The sequence below is a fragment of the Mytilus californianus genome, unplaced genomic scaffold, assembly GCF_021869535.1.
Source record: "Mytilus californianus isolate M0D057914Y unplaced genomic scaffold, xbMytCali1.0.p SCAF_22, whole genome shotgun sequence".
In the NCBI taxonomy this organism is placed as follows: domain Eukaryota; kingdom Metazoa; phylum Mollusca; class Bivalvia; order Mytilida; family Mytilidae; genus Mytilus; species Mytilus californianus.
The window spans coordinates 5496356-5515871 of NW_026262671.1; the positions used below are offsets into that span (position 1 = coordinate 5496356).

Genomic DNA, 19516 nt, shown 5'->3' on the forward strand with positions numbered 1-19516 from the left:
CTCATAAGTCGAAAATAAACGGACAACGCCATGGCTAAACAAGAAAAAGACAAACAGTCAAACAACAGTATACAAAACACAACATAGAAAACTAATGACAGCAACACGAACCTTACCAAAAACTGGGGGTGATCTCAGGTGCTCCGGAAGGGTAAGCAGCCCCTACACCTTATGTAGAACAGGTTTTCATTTTCATTTGCATTTTGTTAAATGAAAAACAACTTTTAATTATGAGTGGTTAAAATTTGTTCAATATATTTTTAATCTTATCACACTGAACCATTATCATCTGTTTGCAGTCATACACAGCCAAATTTTGCTCACGTGAATTTCACGTGAATCTCATTTCACGTGAATTTCACATGAATTTCACATGAATTTCACATGAATTTCACGTTAATTTCACGTGAAGTGATTTCACGTGAAATTCACGTTAAATTTTCACGTGAAATTATTTCACGTGAATTTCACGTAAACCATTTCATGTGAATTTCACGTGAAAAAATATAAATGGTGTCTAAGTTAAAAAAAAATAACCGAAAATCAAACATTTTGTCAACCTCTAATATCTTGTATTATATGTATCATATATTCCATGGAAATCTTAATTTAATTTGAAAAATTCTATTTTCACGTGAAATTCATGTGAGTATTTCACGTGAGTATTTCACGTGAAATTCACGTGAATATTTCACGTTAAATTCATGTGAATATTTCATGATATATTCACATGAAAAATTTCACGTTAAATTCACGTGAACAATTTCACATGAAATTAACATGAATCAAAACTCATGTGAAAATGTTATGTTTCATTTTATCTGAATTAAACCATGAATTCATAAGAGAAATTTAACTTTATTGAGTTAAATTTTTGTAACATGAGAAACAAATTCACCTGAATTTTGCTATTATTCATTCCAATTTTCTTTTTGCAAAATTGAATCATTTTAAAAACTGTTATTCTTTGTCTCTCAAGATTTACACATTTGGACATACAATCATTGTAAATGATAAATATTTATCTTTTTGTTAAGCATGAATTATCTCCCTTGATAGTGGGTTAGATGCAACTACAAAAACATGTTGGTTTTGAATTATATTTTCTATCACTGTTTATATTTATCTCTAGTAGAGTCATTAGGATGGAATTTTGTATACATGTGTATCTCTTATTTCAAATTCCTAGATGCCTATATTATATTGATGGACAATTTGATTTACTAGTAATATTTCTATAATTATTAAGTAGTAAATTTAATTACTTTCACACATCTTATGTCTTCTTTACTTTTATACTTTTAAAAAATGTGGGAGGTAACTCCAACTTATGAAATAGATTACTGTTACTGTAATAGATTCTTTACTTCCCATTATTGCAAAGAAAAAAAGGATAATATATATCATATATATATCATTAACTTCCAAACATGAGTTATCTCCCTTTTTTACTGTGCATAAAACTTTTCCTCAAACTTATAAGTCAAGAAAATTTGTGAGCATTGAATCGCACATAAGTTTAACATTAGGACATATATGAATAAAAACTAGTAAGAATACAGAAAAGAATTTTATATGTACTAAATTTTGTCAATAAATGTAAATTTGAATGTTTATCAATTTTTTAAGTATATTGAAAGTGCAGTATAAAATTTTTTGTATTGCTTTTTATAACATGACATCTATACAAGAAGCAAATTTTGTTTATAATCTTTGAAATTGAAAGATTGCATGATCAATTGTTGCACTGGGACACATTTTAAAATTACAAAACAATTTTACGTCCCTGTATTCTTAGATTAATGTTTTTATTCAGAAAAAATGAATGGTTACATCAAGGAATTGTATATTTAAATATACAATTCCTTGGTTACATTTACACTTTATTATTAAAAAAAACTTACATTCTTTAAGCTTTAATAAATGTGTGGTAAATGATTGCCAATTAGACAAGGCTTGCTCATTGAATTAAGGTTAAACATTTTACTTTTGTATAGATATATATATATATTCTTTTACACAATGAAATCACAGTCATAATTGAAATTATATTTATTATATTTTATCTGGGACTATTATACTAAGTTAGTATAATAGTCCCAGATTTTATAAATATATATATTAAATAGTTGTAAGGGTTTAATTAACTAACAGCTCCATGTGGAGGTGCTCCTATGTAAAGGATGCTTATTAACAAAATAATTTGTTATATGTTCCAAGGATTTGTATAGTAGGAATGGGGGAACTAGCAGGTACCTATTTTTCACTTTTCACATGGAGAAATACTTTGAACATCAGATCAGGACAATATCCGTGAATCTCTCGTCCGGAGTCGGGTTTTTTTTAAAACGCTTGAAAGATACAGATTATGACGCATCTTAAAGAGAAGAACGCCGTCAGCCGATTGTCAACAACAGTACTTGTTTCAGTTAATTTAACAAGACAAACAATACCAAGGAGCTATGAATCAATGAATACTCGAGGATGTACTACAGGTAACTCAAACAAATGATTTAATAGTGCAGGAATAAACAGAAATCTGCAATGACTGAATGAGAATGGTTTTCATCTTCAATTTTGGTATCGTTTTCGTTCGCTCCCAAATAATTTTTATACACGTTCGCCCCATAGGACCTAACGCATCTAATTTCAAATTCCAGTTGAATTGTAAGTTATTTTATTATTTGTATACAGTAACGTAGCTTGCATTATGTTATTCACGAAGTCAAGGGGTCTTAAGCTATCGATTTTTTTTAACAATTTGAACAAACTAAAGTTAAACTACCAACTTATTAGTTCATTACCTGCTTATGGCAGATTCCATATAAGAAATTGAAATGTCTGTCAAAATGAATAAATAAATAAAAATAATAGTTACTGTTATTTTAAAGATAATCTGTGAATGTTTTGAGGAATAATGATGTTAGAAGAAATTATAAAAATAATTTTTGGATATGATTGTTTCCGTTTAAAGTAGAAATGATTAAAACAAGTTGACAAAATGCAAAAATTTTGACAGAATTAACTCCCATTTTTTTACACAATGTTTATGTGTTGCTATGCTTTATGTTGACACTTGTATACTGGTATTTACTAGTGTAGTCTGGTTATTCAAACATCCCTGTTCCCAAATTTGTTACTTTTTTTAGTCAAAAACATCTGTGATATATATTTTTTTTCACTTTCAAATATCTTGCTTTATAGCTCAGTGTCTGTCAATAAATCTTATGTCAGGAACATCGCTGTAAAAACTTTCAAAATCATTTTAGGTTCCAATATATGCCAGTTAAAACTGTAAGTCACGCTGTGCATAAGAAAAAACACATGTTGATTCTTTCATTTAACTTTATTCAAGCAATAGATTTAACTTATATGTTTCCTACATAAGATCTGTCAAACTTGTTTTCTTATGTCTGAAAAATTTGAATGTGCTAACAGTTAAAGTTCTTTGACCTGTAGTGAAATCTTGTTAGATGTTAGGCTGCAGTATTTTCCAGGAGTTTTAAAAATGACTTTCAACTAGGATTTGATTTCCAATGTCAGTCAAAAAAAACAAATATATATTGTCTGTCAAAATATCTTATGTATGAAAAATCTTATGTCAGAATAAAGTCTGTCAAAATCTTATGTCAGAAACTCAATTTGTCTGTCAAATCTTATGTCAGAAATAATAAAGTCTGTCAAATCTTATGTCAGAAAAAAAAAAAAGTCTGTCAAATCTTATGTCAGAAATAATAAAGTCTGTCAAATCTTATGTTAGAAAAAATAAAGTCTGTCAAATCTTATGTCAGAAACACTAAAGTCTGTCAAATCTTATGTCAGAAACAATAAAGTCTGTCAAATCTTATGTCAGAAACATAATATTTAAGGCTTCGTTTATTTAAAAAGGATGATGCTCATATTTTTTTTTTGGGTCAAATTGTCTTTATCTTTATTAGTAAAGCATGTATTCAAAAACAGAAGTTCATTGCTTATGATTTTTGCCTAACATGCTTATGGGAGTTGTTTCACTTTCTTATATGGAATCTGCCTTATAATTTTTCAATGTTCATATGGATACTTAAATCTTTTAAGACGCATTCATGAATTAGTTTCTCATATCGAATTCTTTAAGTGTCGCAACTTCCCAGATAATGGCAGATCAAAAAATATTTATGAATAATGGAGATGGATATGTCAAATTCTGACTGAGTCTTATACAGTATAAATTTGTCACTTCTTTTTTTATTTGTGTATGATTCAAATCATACGTATTACTATCTTATCTATGATTAACTCAAAAGTTATATAGATAACAAACACTTGGCTGACTTGCAGTTATCACATACATGACACAAGACAATCACTGACAAGTTTCCGGACTTGCTAGCAGTAACTGAAAGCCAGATCAAATACAATGTACCTAATCTGTTGTACAAAATGTACACTCTAATACTGGTCACGTGGCTGTACCTCACTTTGACATTAGATTTAACGTCATATCAGAAGCAACACAATTGACTTGAATTGTGTCAATTTTTTTTATTCCAGCATATTTAGATTACAGAAAACTACAAATGGTATAAATCAATAATGACAACAAAACGATACAGTATAAAAAAGAAGATGTGGAATGATTGCCAATGAGAATGCTACAGGTCACTGTACAGCATGGCCAACTATTATCCTCAGTGTAAGCCAGTACAAGTTATCGCGCATGATTTTAATTTCTTATCCGTCTGATCAGTCTTTTCTGTGTGTGATATCTTATCAAGACAACATGCTGAGTTTGTAAAGACAATGTTGACACTCGTTAATAATTTGACAACACTAAGTAAACAATATTATAACCATATGACATTGTAGCATGCTAGGTTCCACATGAATACGAGTTGTATAAACTGACTTTATTTCCAAAAGATAAAATTCTATTTTACCGAATATCAAACATACAAAATAAAAAGTCGAAAAAGGACAAATACGAGATTATGATAACCAAACATATATACATGTATATATATCTATCATTAAATCGTTGGCTTGTTATAGTTTATAAAAGCACTTACATAAAATTAAAATTGTTCTTTAACAATTTCAAAAGCAAGAGGGTTGTAATTGTGAGGTTATATTATATTAGATATAATATTCTTGATTTCAGTAACATCATTTTTAGAGAAGTATGCAATGAGTTGACAATCAAAATATGGATAGATGTAATTCATGTAATAACAAAATACATAATCGAAAAATGATTCACTATAGTCATCAATAGAAATGTTCACACGATGTTGTTCGATTTTGATATATCTTAAACCTTTCTTTCGACGTAAATCCGAATATGAGACAACGTAGATTTTTATCTTGTTTTACATAAAGAAAGTCCCACAGAAAAAGTGTATACAATAATGTTCAGAGTATAATATAAAAAAAGGGGGGGGAGTACCCTGCCCAGATAATAATATAACTGATATGTAAAGGAAAGTTTTAACCACAGATTTGAACTTGACAATTTTATCTGAAATTCACACCAGGTGACCAAATACATGTTGAAATTTGTGAACTTCACACGGATATCTTTAGAAAACATGCTAATCGAAACAACAGGGGTCGCAGGCATCTGTTTTCAAGTATAATTCTGAATTTTAACGATTCCAATTATCTTATTCATTTGATAAATTAAAAATTTCAAATTCTGCAAATACATGTACAAAAAATGTACAATATACATTTTTTTTTTTTATAAATTTTGTAAATGTAAGAAGATGTGGTATGAGTGCCAATGAGACAGCTCTCCGTAAACTTTACATTAACAGAAAAATAATTAAAATAAGTTTCCTTTTTAATAAATATTTTACATAAATGTTCAATTGCAAAATTAAAATTTTTTTCATGATAGAATCTTTTGAAAGGACGGAGACAAATTAAAAATAATATTTATTTTGTTCAATGCGATTTATTTTTCTAAAAGTTAAGTGTATAAAAGGAGAATGTGCATCAAACAAGCAATAGACTAGTAAATTCACATGTACATGTATGTATCTAAAATTTTGTTTCTTAAGGTAGATAGGGTGTCTTCCTCCATCTTGAATTTTGAAATACCAGAAAACAATCGGTCTAGATCTTTAATAAAAGGTGCAAATTTTGAGAGTAGTAGGTAATTCATGTGTAAGAATTTTCATTTCAATATAGAAAATGACCTATTTTATCATATTTATGGTTGTATTTTACAAAAAAACAGAATACTTTTGTTTGATTCTATTTTTTCCAACTTTGCCATATAAGGGGAGGCAACTCAAATGTAAGGGCAGATAATTCAGATAAAGTTACTTTTACACTAGAATGTGTTAGGAATTTACCTATTTTATTATGTAGCAAGAAAACGGGTCCCATGACCCCATTTTTTATTTTTCTTATCTGAAAGCATACTAGTAGAGCTATCTTCACATATTTTATCTCAAAATTCTATGGTGTAGTTTTCGTTTTATGGCAGAAAATTGGGTTTTCCATGCATAATCATTACAAAATCTGTCAATTTTGCACAACCTGTAGCGTGAAAATAAGCCCCGTGTCCCATTCTTTTTATTATTTTTTTTTAAAAAGCATGATATAAACTACATTTTGGCAAATTATTAAAAAAATTCTATGGATTATAATTTAGACACCCCATCTTCCTTAAACTGTTAAAATATTTTAGTTCAATTTATTTCAATTTTAAGCGATTGTCGTTTTGTAATCTTTAAATTAGCATTACTACATACAAATATTTTCGTATATAGTCCACACTGGCACATATGCTGCCCTTGTCTTATTCTTTTAAGACTTTGGCAATTGGTTTATCTTGGAGAATATTTTTTTTTTCTCATTTGAAACTTTTGTGCATTGAAATTTACAATTTATAAAGTAAACTTGAAAAGAAAGAGGCTATTAAACATTGTTAAACCGTCAAAGAAAAAAAACACAAACAACTCATGTCTACTGAGAATAACAGAAGTTATCACATTGTCATGTGTTAATTATTTATCCATGAATATTATATTTACCTGGTTTGACTTAGATTATTTCTGGTCAACTTCAAAAAATGATCGCATCTCGATTTTTGAATAAAAAAGGCCCTGATTCAAAAAAAAATTGTAAAATATGAAATTTATATCGTTGGATAGATTTAAAACCAGAGAATAAATATACATGCGAATGAAGCTGTTTCTAATAAAGATTTTATGTCAATTCATTAAAGAAAACCCATGTGCACACATTTTTGGTTTCGTATTGTATGAAGTACAATGTAATAGGTCGTGCACCCGGTGTTCTTTAATTGAAAAAGGCCCTAACTTCTGCAATCCTTATCAAAATACAAATTAGATCTGTAGAAAGCTTATAAATTGAACTTTCAAAATTGATGCCAATGAAAAAGAAATTTAATGATATTTACAGACAGCTAATCAAAATTTAAGATTTCCTTTAACAATCTATAGTAAATTTATCGATATCGATTGTGGTCAAATTTGACGCATGCGCAAAGCGGGTGCTGATAATAGTTGCGTATGGCCTTCAACAATGAGCAAAGCCCATACCACAAACCCAGCTATAAAAGGCCCCAAAATCACAAATGTAAAACATTCAAACAAGAAAACTAATGGCATAATTAATGTATAAAAAATGAACGCTAAAAACAAATATATATGTAACAAAGCAACAAAGGACAACCACTGAATTAATATTACAGGCTCCTGACTTGGGACCGGCACATATATACAGAATGTGGCGGGGTTAAACATGTTAGGGGAATCCAAACCCTCGCCCTTATATATAGAATAGAATAGAATATTTTTATTCACCAAATTAGGGCCCCAGAAGGGCATATAGCAAACAAACAATATTATTATAAACAATAATATTTAGATATGTATACATTATGACAAGTTCACAGATCAAGTTCAATATATATTCTGTTCAGAAAAAATAACTTAAGTTGTTTTAATTTTGCAGAGCTACATTCACGCAAACAATCAGTTTTTCACTTTCATTTTTATACTACCGCAAAAAATTAAAAAATTTTGCGGTCGTATATTGATATGAAGTTGGCGTCGTCGTCTTCGTCCGAAGACACATTGGTTTTCGCACAATAACTTTAGTTCAAGTGAATGGATCTCTATGAAATTTTACCATAAGGTTTGATACCACAAAAGGAAGGTTGGGATTGATTTTGGGGGTTATGGTACCAACAGTTAAGGAATTAGGGGCCAAAAATAAGCATTTTTGTAACTTCCAGACAATAACTTGTGTGTTAGTGTATGGATCTCTCTGACATTGTACCACAAGGTTCCATATCACAAAGGGAATGCTGGGTTTGATTTTGGGGGTAATTGCCTCAAAATTTTAGGCGAGTCCCCTGGGGTCACCCCCAACCCCTTCTTTTTGAAAACTTGTAAAGGGTCAAGATCTCCGAAACCATATATATTCTTGTATGGGACAATAAAACAAATCAAATGAAATCCATGGGGTATAAGGCGAGTCCCTTTGAGTCACCCCCACCCCCCTCCTGTTTAAGAACTTGTAAACGGTCGAGCTTTTCATTATTAATAAGATAATACCACATTGAGGTCCAAAGGGTCCTAAATTAAACTTTTGTTTAATTTCATCAAAAATTGAATTCTTTGGTTCTTTGATATGCTGATTCTAACAATGTTTGAGTGTTAAATCATATCTAATTTTAGAGAACTTATATTAATTAGTCATCACTGGTTGTTGTTATTATATTATTGATTATATATATAATTATAATTTGAAAAAATGCATCATATCTTATTTTAGAGAACTATTTATCCAGTTTGAGTTATTTCCATTTGCACAGAAAATATTATGGATAAAATTAACCAGTGTTTCATTTCAACATAAATTAAATATATATATAGGGTTCTTTCAAATGCTGAATTTAAACTCTATTTAGATATTAGATTTTTAGGCCCAGTTTTCAAGTTGGTCCAAATCAGGGTCCAAAGGGTCCTAGATTAAACTTTTGTCTGATTTCATCAAAAATTGAATTCTTGGGGTTCTTTGATATGCTGATTCTAATATGTACTTAGATTTTGGATATTGGACCATAATAGGTATTTAAATGTCCAATTTCAAATATATCAGTTCTTTGACTACATTCATTTTGTGTCACAAACCTATGATGTGTCAAATATTCAATCACAATCCAAATTCAGAGCTGTTTTAAGTTTAAATGTAGTGTCCATACTTGCTCAACTGTTCAGTGTTAGACCTCTGCAGGAAAATCCGGTTTGCTGTCTCTCTGACAGCCTCTTGTTCAAATTAGTCTACATTAGGGTCCAAAGGGTCCAAAATGAAACTTAGTTTGATTTTAACAAAAATTGAATTCTTGGGGTTCTTTGATATGCTGAATCTTTAAGTTCTTTGACCACATTCATTCTGTGTCAGAACCTATGCTGTGTCAAATATTTAATCACAATCCAAAGCTGTATCAAGCTTGAATGTTGTATCCATACTTGCTCCAACTGTTCAGGGTTCGACCTCTGCGGTCGTATCAAGCTGCGCCCAGCAGAGCATTTTATTGTTATATATGCTTGAAGATATTGATCTGATAATTTTCATGATTATTGTATACATGTAGTTTTACCATGACAAGTTGCATATCAAGTTCAAATTTTGTTTCAGTTCAGATGATTTTTTTTTATAGAAGAAACTGTTTAGGACAAATGTAGGAATTATGGTCCAAAACAAGCATTTTTCATGTTTCATGGTAATAAATTGTGTATAAGTGTAGGATAACTATAAAATTGTACTACTTAATAGGTCATTTGTAGGTTCCATACCTCAAAAGAAGGTTTGGATTAATTTTTGGGGTAACAGACTAAACCATGTAAACCATTTAATAATTTGGGGCCAAAAAAAAAGAAGGATTTTCTGGTTTCAAAACATTTAAGTCTTGAATAATATACATTGTACATCATTTGTATATGTTCATACACCTGAACTAATATATAGATAAAAGAAGATATGGTATAATTTCCCTTCACCCAAGATTAAATGACATACATGTAGAAGTTAACATAAACTACAGGTCACAGTTCATCCTTCAACAATGAGCAAATCCCATACAGTCTAAGGGGAAATTGTAAACAATCAATTTCAAATGGTTACAACTTGAAAACTAATTTAATAATGACAAGGGGTCTTCAGTTACTGTTGTAAGACTACAATGGGATGACCTGCTTTTAGTTTAAACTACTGGACCAAATTTAATAAAATCATTAAAAGGGTATCTAATACTATTAATTATGATTTTCAAAACAACAGTGGATACAGGTGAGTGACACAGGCTCTTGAGAGCCTCTAGTTGATATTTGATAGTACAATTCTAAGTTTAATATAAATACATATAGCAAGAAATACATGTATATTATAAGCTAATTGTTTGCAAAACTCTGAATAGTATTACGTCCACAAATGTACTGTTTTCTCCCTTTCAGCAGTATTACAAGGTATGGGCAGAGGAGTTGACTATTGATAATGACTGATACTGGAATTAATGAAGTAACCTACATGTAGTGTCCAATCTCTATGTGGAGTTTGCCTATCAGACAGTCCATTTTTACATGTACCAAAAAATGTACGTTGACAGCCAATGCTAAGTATTAATCTTAAACATATATTCAATGATTGTATGTGCATCTCTGATACATATATTTCGCTGTTGTGTGGCTTTATTTCTGATCAGAGACTGATAAAAATCAGATTATCCTTTATTTTAAGTTCAAATATTATGTACTAGTAACTACATGTACTCAATGTCTTGCATTCATTTAACTAATAATGATGATGTAGCATCCAACAAAAAGTATATCTTTTTGACCTTCATTTTATGCCTCACTGATTATGTATATGTATGAATTCTGTCAGATTGTGGTACTTAAAAAAAGTTTTGAGTGTTTTGCACATATACTTTGTCATTGGACTTTAAATAAATTTGATTTCTGATAATGGCAGAGTGTTTTGAACATTGCTTCATAGTGATGATCAGATTACCTTTAATCAATATATATACAATGTACATGTACACTGCTACTGTAAAATAAAGTTTCCTAAATATTGCACTAATTTTAAAGTAACAAAATAGTACTGAATATTAAAAGTAGATTTCCAGTACTACATATGTTTGGTACAGAAATAGTACTTATGCAAAAGTAGCTGTGTATATAAATAGAATTTAATTGTTGCAGATTGATAATTTTTAGTAATTTGAAAATAAGGAGATGTGGTAGAATTGCCAATAAGAAAACTATCATGATCAGCCACGGTCAAAATGAAGGGGATGTAAGCAGTTTTAGCCCACTTTAAGACCTTCAACAATGAACAGAACAATACTGTTTACTCAGCTGTTAAAGATCCTGACAAAATGCGCAACAGTTCAATCTAGAAATTTAGTACTAGTCATTTTGCTAGTGATGTTCACTTATTGGTTAAAAGAAAAATTAATTGTTTTCTCTCTTGGTGAATATTTTTATGCCCCTGCCGTAACGGTGGGGGCATTAAGTTTTACCCTTGTCCGTCTGTACGTACGTCCCAAAATTGGTTTCCGTTCTCTAACTTAAGTTTGCCTCAACCAAATGTTATGAAAATTATACACAATTCTTATTACCACAAAACACAGATCAAGTTTGAATTTTGGTGGCGTCACTTTAACCGTTCTAGAGTTATGCCCTTTAGAAATGGAAAAATTGCAAAAGTTTTAGTTTCCGTTCTCTAACTTAAGTTTGCCTCAACCAAATGTTATGAAACTTATACACAACTGTTCTAGAGTTATGCGTGTTTACAAATAGAAAAATTGCTGAATTTTTAGTTTCTGTTTTCTACTTAAGTTAGCCTCAACCGAATGTTATGAGACTTACATACAATGCTTATTACCACAAAACTCAGATCAAGTTCAAATTTGGGTAGCATCACTTTTACCGTTCTTCAGTTATGTCCCTTTATAACTATATGATATGCAAGCAGGGGCATCATCTGTGTCCTCATGTGGACACTATCAACATTTATTTAAAACAATTGCCTGTGTGAATTTGACATATATCTAAATGAATTTTCAGTTGTATTGCCATGTTTTTATTTGGAAAACAGTTCATCAGCATGATCAGGTTCAGGTCTTATATTTATAATAATCACTGGAATTTAAATTTTCAGAATTAGCTCCCCAGATGTAAGTGGAAGTGAAGTTATACATGTTATATGTTTCGATGAAATGAATGACTTGATTAGATATACATGTAGTGGAGACCCTATAGATACAGTACATGTAACTGGTATGTATTTGTTACAGTATTTGCTGTCAAAATTGTATAACAAAAATGCCGAATCCTGTGCAAATTTAAAAAGGAGTCCACGCAAACTGACAAAATAAAAAAACACTATCAATCAACAGATCAAGGGAAAAGTTAATCTGCTATATATACATGTATGGAATAGGCATGTAGTTAGATTTGTTTACCCCTTTTCAGTCCATGTAAATTTATGAAAATAGAATATTATATTCTGGATTTCCTTAGATTTCAATTCTTATTTCATATTAATATTCCCATGTGTATATATGTTATGCTTGTAGTTTGAGGAAAATTATCAAAATAGCTTGACCAAGATTAAACAATAACTGCTATCATGAATTAGGCCATTTTTGTCTTGTCTGCAACTGATTGTATGGTGTACATGTCTGTCTGGGCAGGGTTCATCTTACCATGACCTGATATTCATAGTTCATTAGTCAATAATAAGTTTCATATTTTGGTCTGTTTGCAGAGGCGGATTTAGGGGGGCAGGGGGCCTCCCCCCTTCCCTGTTCTGGGAAAAATTTGGTTGATTATATAGGGAATCACTGAAGCTTGACCAGAGCGGGCCCCTTCTTAGGCAGTCAGTGGGCCCCACTTATGAAAATTTCTGATTTTGCCACTGTGTTTGTTGTATACTATACAAGCTATAATCAATTAACAGATCAGCTATATTTGGGGTAGGCAATGATTGTAAGGTGCACATGTCTGTCTGGCTTGGTTTTTCTGACCTTGGCATTATTTGCTTGACAGTATTTTTTTCATGGATCATTGGTTATGTTAAGTTTATATATCATACTTATAGTAAAATTATATCTTTAGCATGTTTAGAACAATCAACATAAAATATATCATGAATAGCAAAACATGCAAGACATTTCAGCGTGTTTACTCGTCTCTTGTGATATCTATTTTATATAAATTTATACTGAGTGCCAATAAAAACACAATTCTGGTCCCCTTACACATGCTACAGCACATGTAGTTATGCCCAGCAACAGTTGAGGGGGAATAATATCAATTTACCCCTGTCCGTCCGGATGAGGATACTTTGTTTGTCTGGCTATCTCCTCCTACAGTTTTGGAGGTACAACTTGTTAACATGGCAAAGTTCAACCATAATGAACCGCCACACCTCCGTTGCAGAGGTAATTAAAAAATGTACAGTCTGCTAGATTATCAATTTTCAGAGCATTTGGAGTTTTGATTTATACCCCTATGGAAGCTAATCACAAATTTCTTAACTGGAAAAGTATCAGGTAACCAGATGTTTCCAGAATGCATAGAGCCATAAACATACTGTGTTAGTATTGTAATTTAAATGGGGCTAAGACATGTAAGAAGGGGGCTTGAAAATGATGAGTTGTGTTTCTATAGGCACTAAGTATACTTATATATACAGGTAATGTGGTTTGTTTTCATAAGTAATTTATTATAAAATTTGACATGGTATGATTGCCAATGAGACAACTATCCACCAGAGTCCAAATGACTGAATATTGACAACTGTAAATGATCATATGTACAGCTTTCAACAATGAGCAAAACTGATACAGCATAGCGAGCTATAAAATGTCCTGAAACAGGGTTGGCAAAAACCTGGGTTTTATGAGTAGTGCCCAGCCCAGTGGGAATCACTGGGTTTTACTGGGTAAATCACCATCAAATCACCAATGATCATGTCTGAGCTTAAAAAACAAAACAGTTATCTCCTAATTATAAGTTTGGTAATCATTGGAGATTAAATTGGTGTTATTTTTTTTGCTTGACTACAGAAACAAACATGCTGATTTTATTATATTACAGGAACTGTAGGAAGTATTCAAAGAGTCTGATTGCTAAGTATGCATTACAGGATTTTATCATTGGAGCAACATCTTAGGAGGAGAAGTGCAAATGTATGAAGGAATCCTTGGGTACAAATAGCAATTATATGCAGAAGAGGACTCTTAAACATTATTAACAGACATGTAGTCATAGTAGTGGTGTTTTCAAGAAACGTAAACCAACTGGAATTAACAATTGTGTATATTTTTTCAACCACAAGTACTTTCAGAATATAATACAATTCAAATTCAAATTATTGTGTCAACATACAAGTTACAGTAAAAAAATGAAAATGCATGTTTTAAAATGAATTTTATATAAAAAAAATGAAATAACAAGAATTTTTAGCTTATTGTGCAGTCAAACTTTGAGATCTTTTAATGGTATATGCCTGTTGTTTGTCAACATTTTGCCTTAACCTTAAGATCAGTGTTAAAATGAGAAAAAAACTATTTTTGCATATATGAAATAAGAAGTAAATGGTTGTAAATTACAGAGAGCCTTTCAATATGGTACATTTGTATATCAGCTATATTTCACAGAACTTTCTATTTTAGTTTATTAGTACAATGAGACATGAGGTATACATCAATCAGCCAGCAATATAACAACAAAAACACCTGAAAGGCATTAAGGTGCTAACATGCAGTCCTCAACAAAAGACAGGTGTCTAAAAGATATGCCATGATCTATTTAATTGACCAGAGGCTATAAAAAAAATTACAATATGAATCAAGAATAGCCATCAACACCAAATTCTCTGAATATTTTTTTTTTATTAAGACGAGATTTTTGACAACCACTGAAAAGATTTCTGGCTTTAAGCAGGTACATGAATAAGTGGCGAGGTGAACTAGTTTTTTTTCTTCAAAACCTTCTTAAAGAGAATTGGCATCTTTTGCAAGTAAGTCTTTTCCATAATGTGATTGGTTTGTGTCAAAACTGATGACCACACAATATGACTTATACAAACATAATAAAAATCAACTCAAATGAAATATACATCAGTGCAATCAACTTCTATAAATGACCACAGTCCATAAATCATTTACAAAAAAGGATTGAGACTCAACACAACCAAAAAAGTTCTAGGAGTGAACTAAGGTGCCCTGGATATAATTTATATCCTGTGATGCATTTGCTTGCCTTCTTTGTTTAAGACCAAAAAATTTTGGAAACAAAGAAAGTAAAACAGAATGGAAGTATGAACACATGGTCCAGACCAAGAATAATATTTTTCATGTTTATATATATATCAAAACAGAATTTGTATTAGATTAGAATTGACTTACATAAATAAGCTCAAATCCTGTGAAATTAGTGTGATTGAGGCTGAATTCACTTTAATTTCATTAAAAAAAAGAATCTCGATTCATGTTAATTTCACGTGAAAAGTTCACGTGAATTTCACGTAAAGGCTCAATTCACGTGAATTTCACATGAAAAATTTCACGTGAATCAGTATTTCACGTGAAAATCACGTGAGTTTAACGTGAAATTCACGTGAAATATTTCACGTGAATTACGCGTATAAGCTCGATTAACGTGAAATTCACGTGAATTTTTTCACGTGAAATTCACGTTAATTTCACATTAAATTCACGTGAACAAAATTTGCCTGTGTATGACAGAGATAGAGTTTGTTCTGGATACTATATATATGCAGATGAGCAATACTCCTGGTCAATGTCTATACAGTTTGACCGAAATTCCATCACCGGAGGAGGTTCCGATAGTGTTGGCACATATATCATTAATGGATCTTGGAATCCATTATCTAAGGACATTAATTTTTTTAAAACATATCCTACTTACACTGTATCTTATACTGGTCAAGTTACAGCCGACGCGTGTACAATGTATGGTCAGTATGACGTAGGAGGTACAACTGGGGCTTTTAACATGACAATTTGTACTTAAACATTTTTAAGTGTTTTTTAAATGTTATATGCTAACATTTAGCTTGTCACATGTGTTTCTGCATTTGATAATAAAATGTTGAAGTATGTTTAATTAATTGATGTTTAAATTCCAGTTGGGAATATAACATGCATATTCAGGAAAAAGAGAAAGGTCAAAGTGCAAATATTTAAAAAGCAAAATTGTATCTGAAAAATTAATCACTACATCAAATTATCCCTGAATCTTTCTATTAACATGGTTTATGTTAACTTTCTTTCAAAAATTTGAATAATAAAAAATAACTTACACGAGTAAGTGTGTCAGTTATCCAACTTAGTAATTGGATTTTGCACGATTGGTGAAATTTTAAGACCACAAACTGCTCATCCTCCACATCAATTTTGTAGCACCAGTGTATACAGCAACCTTTAGTTGTCAGTATAGTGATTTCGTCGTCAGTAGTTGGTAAATGAATCTTCTTTTTTTTTGCAATTGTGTTACCTTCTTTTCTTCGACTTGATTTTAAGTTCATAAAGTAACTGTTTATTTCAAGTGTTTATACTGTACAATTAGCATGAATGATGTATAATATGATATTTAAGGTGTCGTTCATATACCTTAAATATTTTTTAAATGCTTAATGGCCTCTCGCATGTACTACAGATTTCAAATATTAATAAGACGACATGAAAGCAGTATTCAAGCAACAGGTGTGACAAACCTCCTGTGTAAGGTGTAGGCGAAAATATTTTAACCCACTTCTGACATACAAAATTTTAATCCTGGTATCTTTGATTTGTTTTTTTTATTACGTGTCGTCTTATATTAACTTCTTCGAGAAGATATCATGTAGTTAGCTGCACTGCGTATATCTCTTATTATGCGATTAGATTTTACGACATACAGTCTAGAGAGGAAAAATGTGCTGTATTGGTTTACCCTCGGGTTTACCTCATAAATTTATGGATGTATAATATATAAAGAAAGGCTATGGGGATCCATTCATGACACAAAATCAGTACATGCACAGCAAAAAACACACAAAAAGCAAAATACCGCGTTTTAAGTTCTGATCGCCATCTCAAAGTCACAGTGAGGCATTCTTTTTCAGAGAGATCGGTTTCTTTTGTATTTCAAATAATTTTAGTTGTTCTTGTTTTCCTTTTTTTATGTTACCTCAAAAACCACAACAATGTACACATGTATTTTACACATTCCTCTTTGTTTGGAATGTTGCGTATAAAAAAATTTCTGCTCAAACAAAAATTGATTTATACAAGGCTTATAGTAGAATAACCAAGTTGCTCGTGTTGTCTGCATAAGACTTATCAATGTCGTCAGAATCAAAACAATAACAAAAAGAAAAGCATTGAAAACCTAAAATCAGACTCGGGCCAACTATGTTACGGGCAAAAAATACTTACTTTTTTTTATTGGTTTTAACTGATTATTTACATTTTTAAGTAAACAGAATGACCATTATCCGTGATATTTATATTCAACATAGGACAACTACATTTTAAAATCATATATCAACGCATTTCTAACTTTTTTTTGCGTTACGTGACAGTTTTGTTAACCAACACGACGGGTGCCACATATGCAGCATGATCAACTTACCCTTCCGGGGCATCTGTCAAAGTTGCTTAGTTTTCTCTGTTATGTTCATTAACTGGTCTTCTGTTGTAAGTTTTTTTTCACCTTTTAGTTTAGTATCTTTCACCTCTGTATTTACCTCATCGGAGCACGAAAGGCCCATGTGAGCTTATGCCATCACTTGGCATCCGTCGTTTTCCGTCTTCTGTCTTGGCGTCGTCGTTGTAAACTATTTCAAGAATCTTCTTGTTTGAATCTTCCAGTCAAAAAGTTTTGGTCTATCATCAAACGTGGCCGTAATGGATAAAAATGGAACATTTGGTTCAAATGCAGTTTTCGGTTTACATGTATATCTCAACAAACAAAGCATTTACAGCAAATCTGACATTAGGTAAATATGTCCAATATGTCAAGATCTATCAGTCCTGAAATTTTCAGACCAACCGAACAAGCCATTGTTTCGTTGCTGCCAATTAATTGGTTTTTTAAGGAAATTTTTCAATGTTTGGTTATTAGCTTGAATATTACTATAAAAAGGGATAAACTGTAAACAGCAAAAATGATCAGGAAAGTAAGATCTACAAAAAAAGTTAATTTGACCGAAATTGCCAATCGACCCCTATAGCTATAAGTTATTGCCCTTTACAGACAGTTTTACACAATTTGTTCATCATGTTTGCTAACATTTAAAAATCTTCTTCTCTGAAACTACAGGCCTTATACTTCTAAACTTTAAATGAATGTTCCTTAAGGTATTTTGTTTATAAATTGTATCCGAGGTTTTGACTAATCAATGAACATTGCTGCCATGGCTAAAAATAGAACATAGTGGTCAAATGCAGTTTTTGCCATATATCTCAAAAACTAAAACGTTGGGTAAATTTGTTTAAAAGGTCAGGATCTATCAACCGTGAAATTTTCCGATTAACCGAACACCCAATTGTTGGGTTGTTGCCACTAAATTGGTAATGTTAAGGAAATTTTGCAGTTATTGGTTATCTTGAATGTTATTGAAGATAAAGATTAACTGTCAACAGCAAAGTAAGATCTACAAGTATGTTTATACGAACAAAATTCTCAATTGACCCCTTAAGGAGTTATTGCCCTTTAAGGACAATTTTTCATAATTTGTTCATCTAGTTTGCTTACTTTAAAAAAATCTTCTCCTTTGAAACTGCTGAATCAATTCAGCCAAATTTCGGTTGAATGAGTTTTAGAGTATATAGTATACATTTATATTGTATTTCCTTGCGCGTCAAGAAACATAGCAGCTATGGTTAAAAATGAATTTTTAATTCTATGATCTTTAACTTCGTTCTTTATTTGGCCATTTTAACCTTTTTTTAGCGTCACTGATGAGTTTTTTTGTAGACAAACCGTGAGTCTGGCCCAAATACAAAAATTTCAATCCTGGTATATATGATGAGTTTATATGGATCATAGGAGTAAAATGCATGTGTTTGCTTTTGAAGAAAATATGACAGATACATAGAACATTTAAATGGCATTTTTAAGCTACTCATTAATAAATATTGAAAAGTAAAAATAATCATTGATGAAAGATTTAAGCATAAAATTACAGGTGAGCAATTCAGGCTCTTGCGATCCTCTTGTTTGTCATACTATCTATGCAACTGTATATATTACTTGCATATACATCCTTTTCTTCGTGTCTGATAACCAATCAAACAGTCGAGTTAACATTGGATTAAAAGTTACAAATTCAACAAATACAGTTATTAAGCCTTGGTAATTATAAGCATGGTTAGTTTGAAGAAACAAGTGCATCATTAGGTTTCTGAAATACATTATTCAACTGTCGTGTTTAATTACAAACTGTTTTCATGAGCAGTGATGTGATCTTTCTATGC

At 31.0% G+C, this 19516-nt stretch overlaps 1 long non-coding RNA gene across 2 annotated transcripts; it reads left to right on the forward strand.

Moving 5' to 3' along the window:
- The first annotated feature begins 2355 nt into the window (after positions 1 to 2355).
- Positions 2356 to 14442, forward strand: LOC127732166 (uncharacterized). Of its 2 annotated transcripts, none has more exons than XR_007996093.1 (4): positions 2356 to 2495; positions 10473 to 10612; positions 12184 to 12302; positions 14127 to 14442. It is a non-coding gene; the product is annotated as an uncharacterized LOC127732166 (long non-coding RNA). The 2 variants fall into 2 exon arrangements; XR_007996094.1 differs by having other exon boundaries at positions 2357 to 2495; positions 10476 to 10612.
- The last annotated feature ends 5074 nt before the right edge of the window (positions 14443 to 19516 follow it).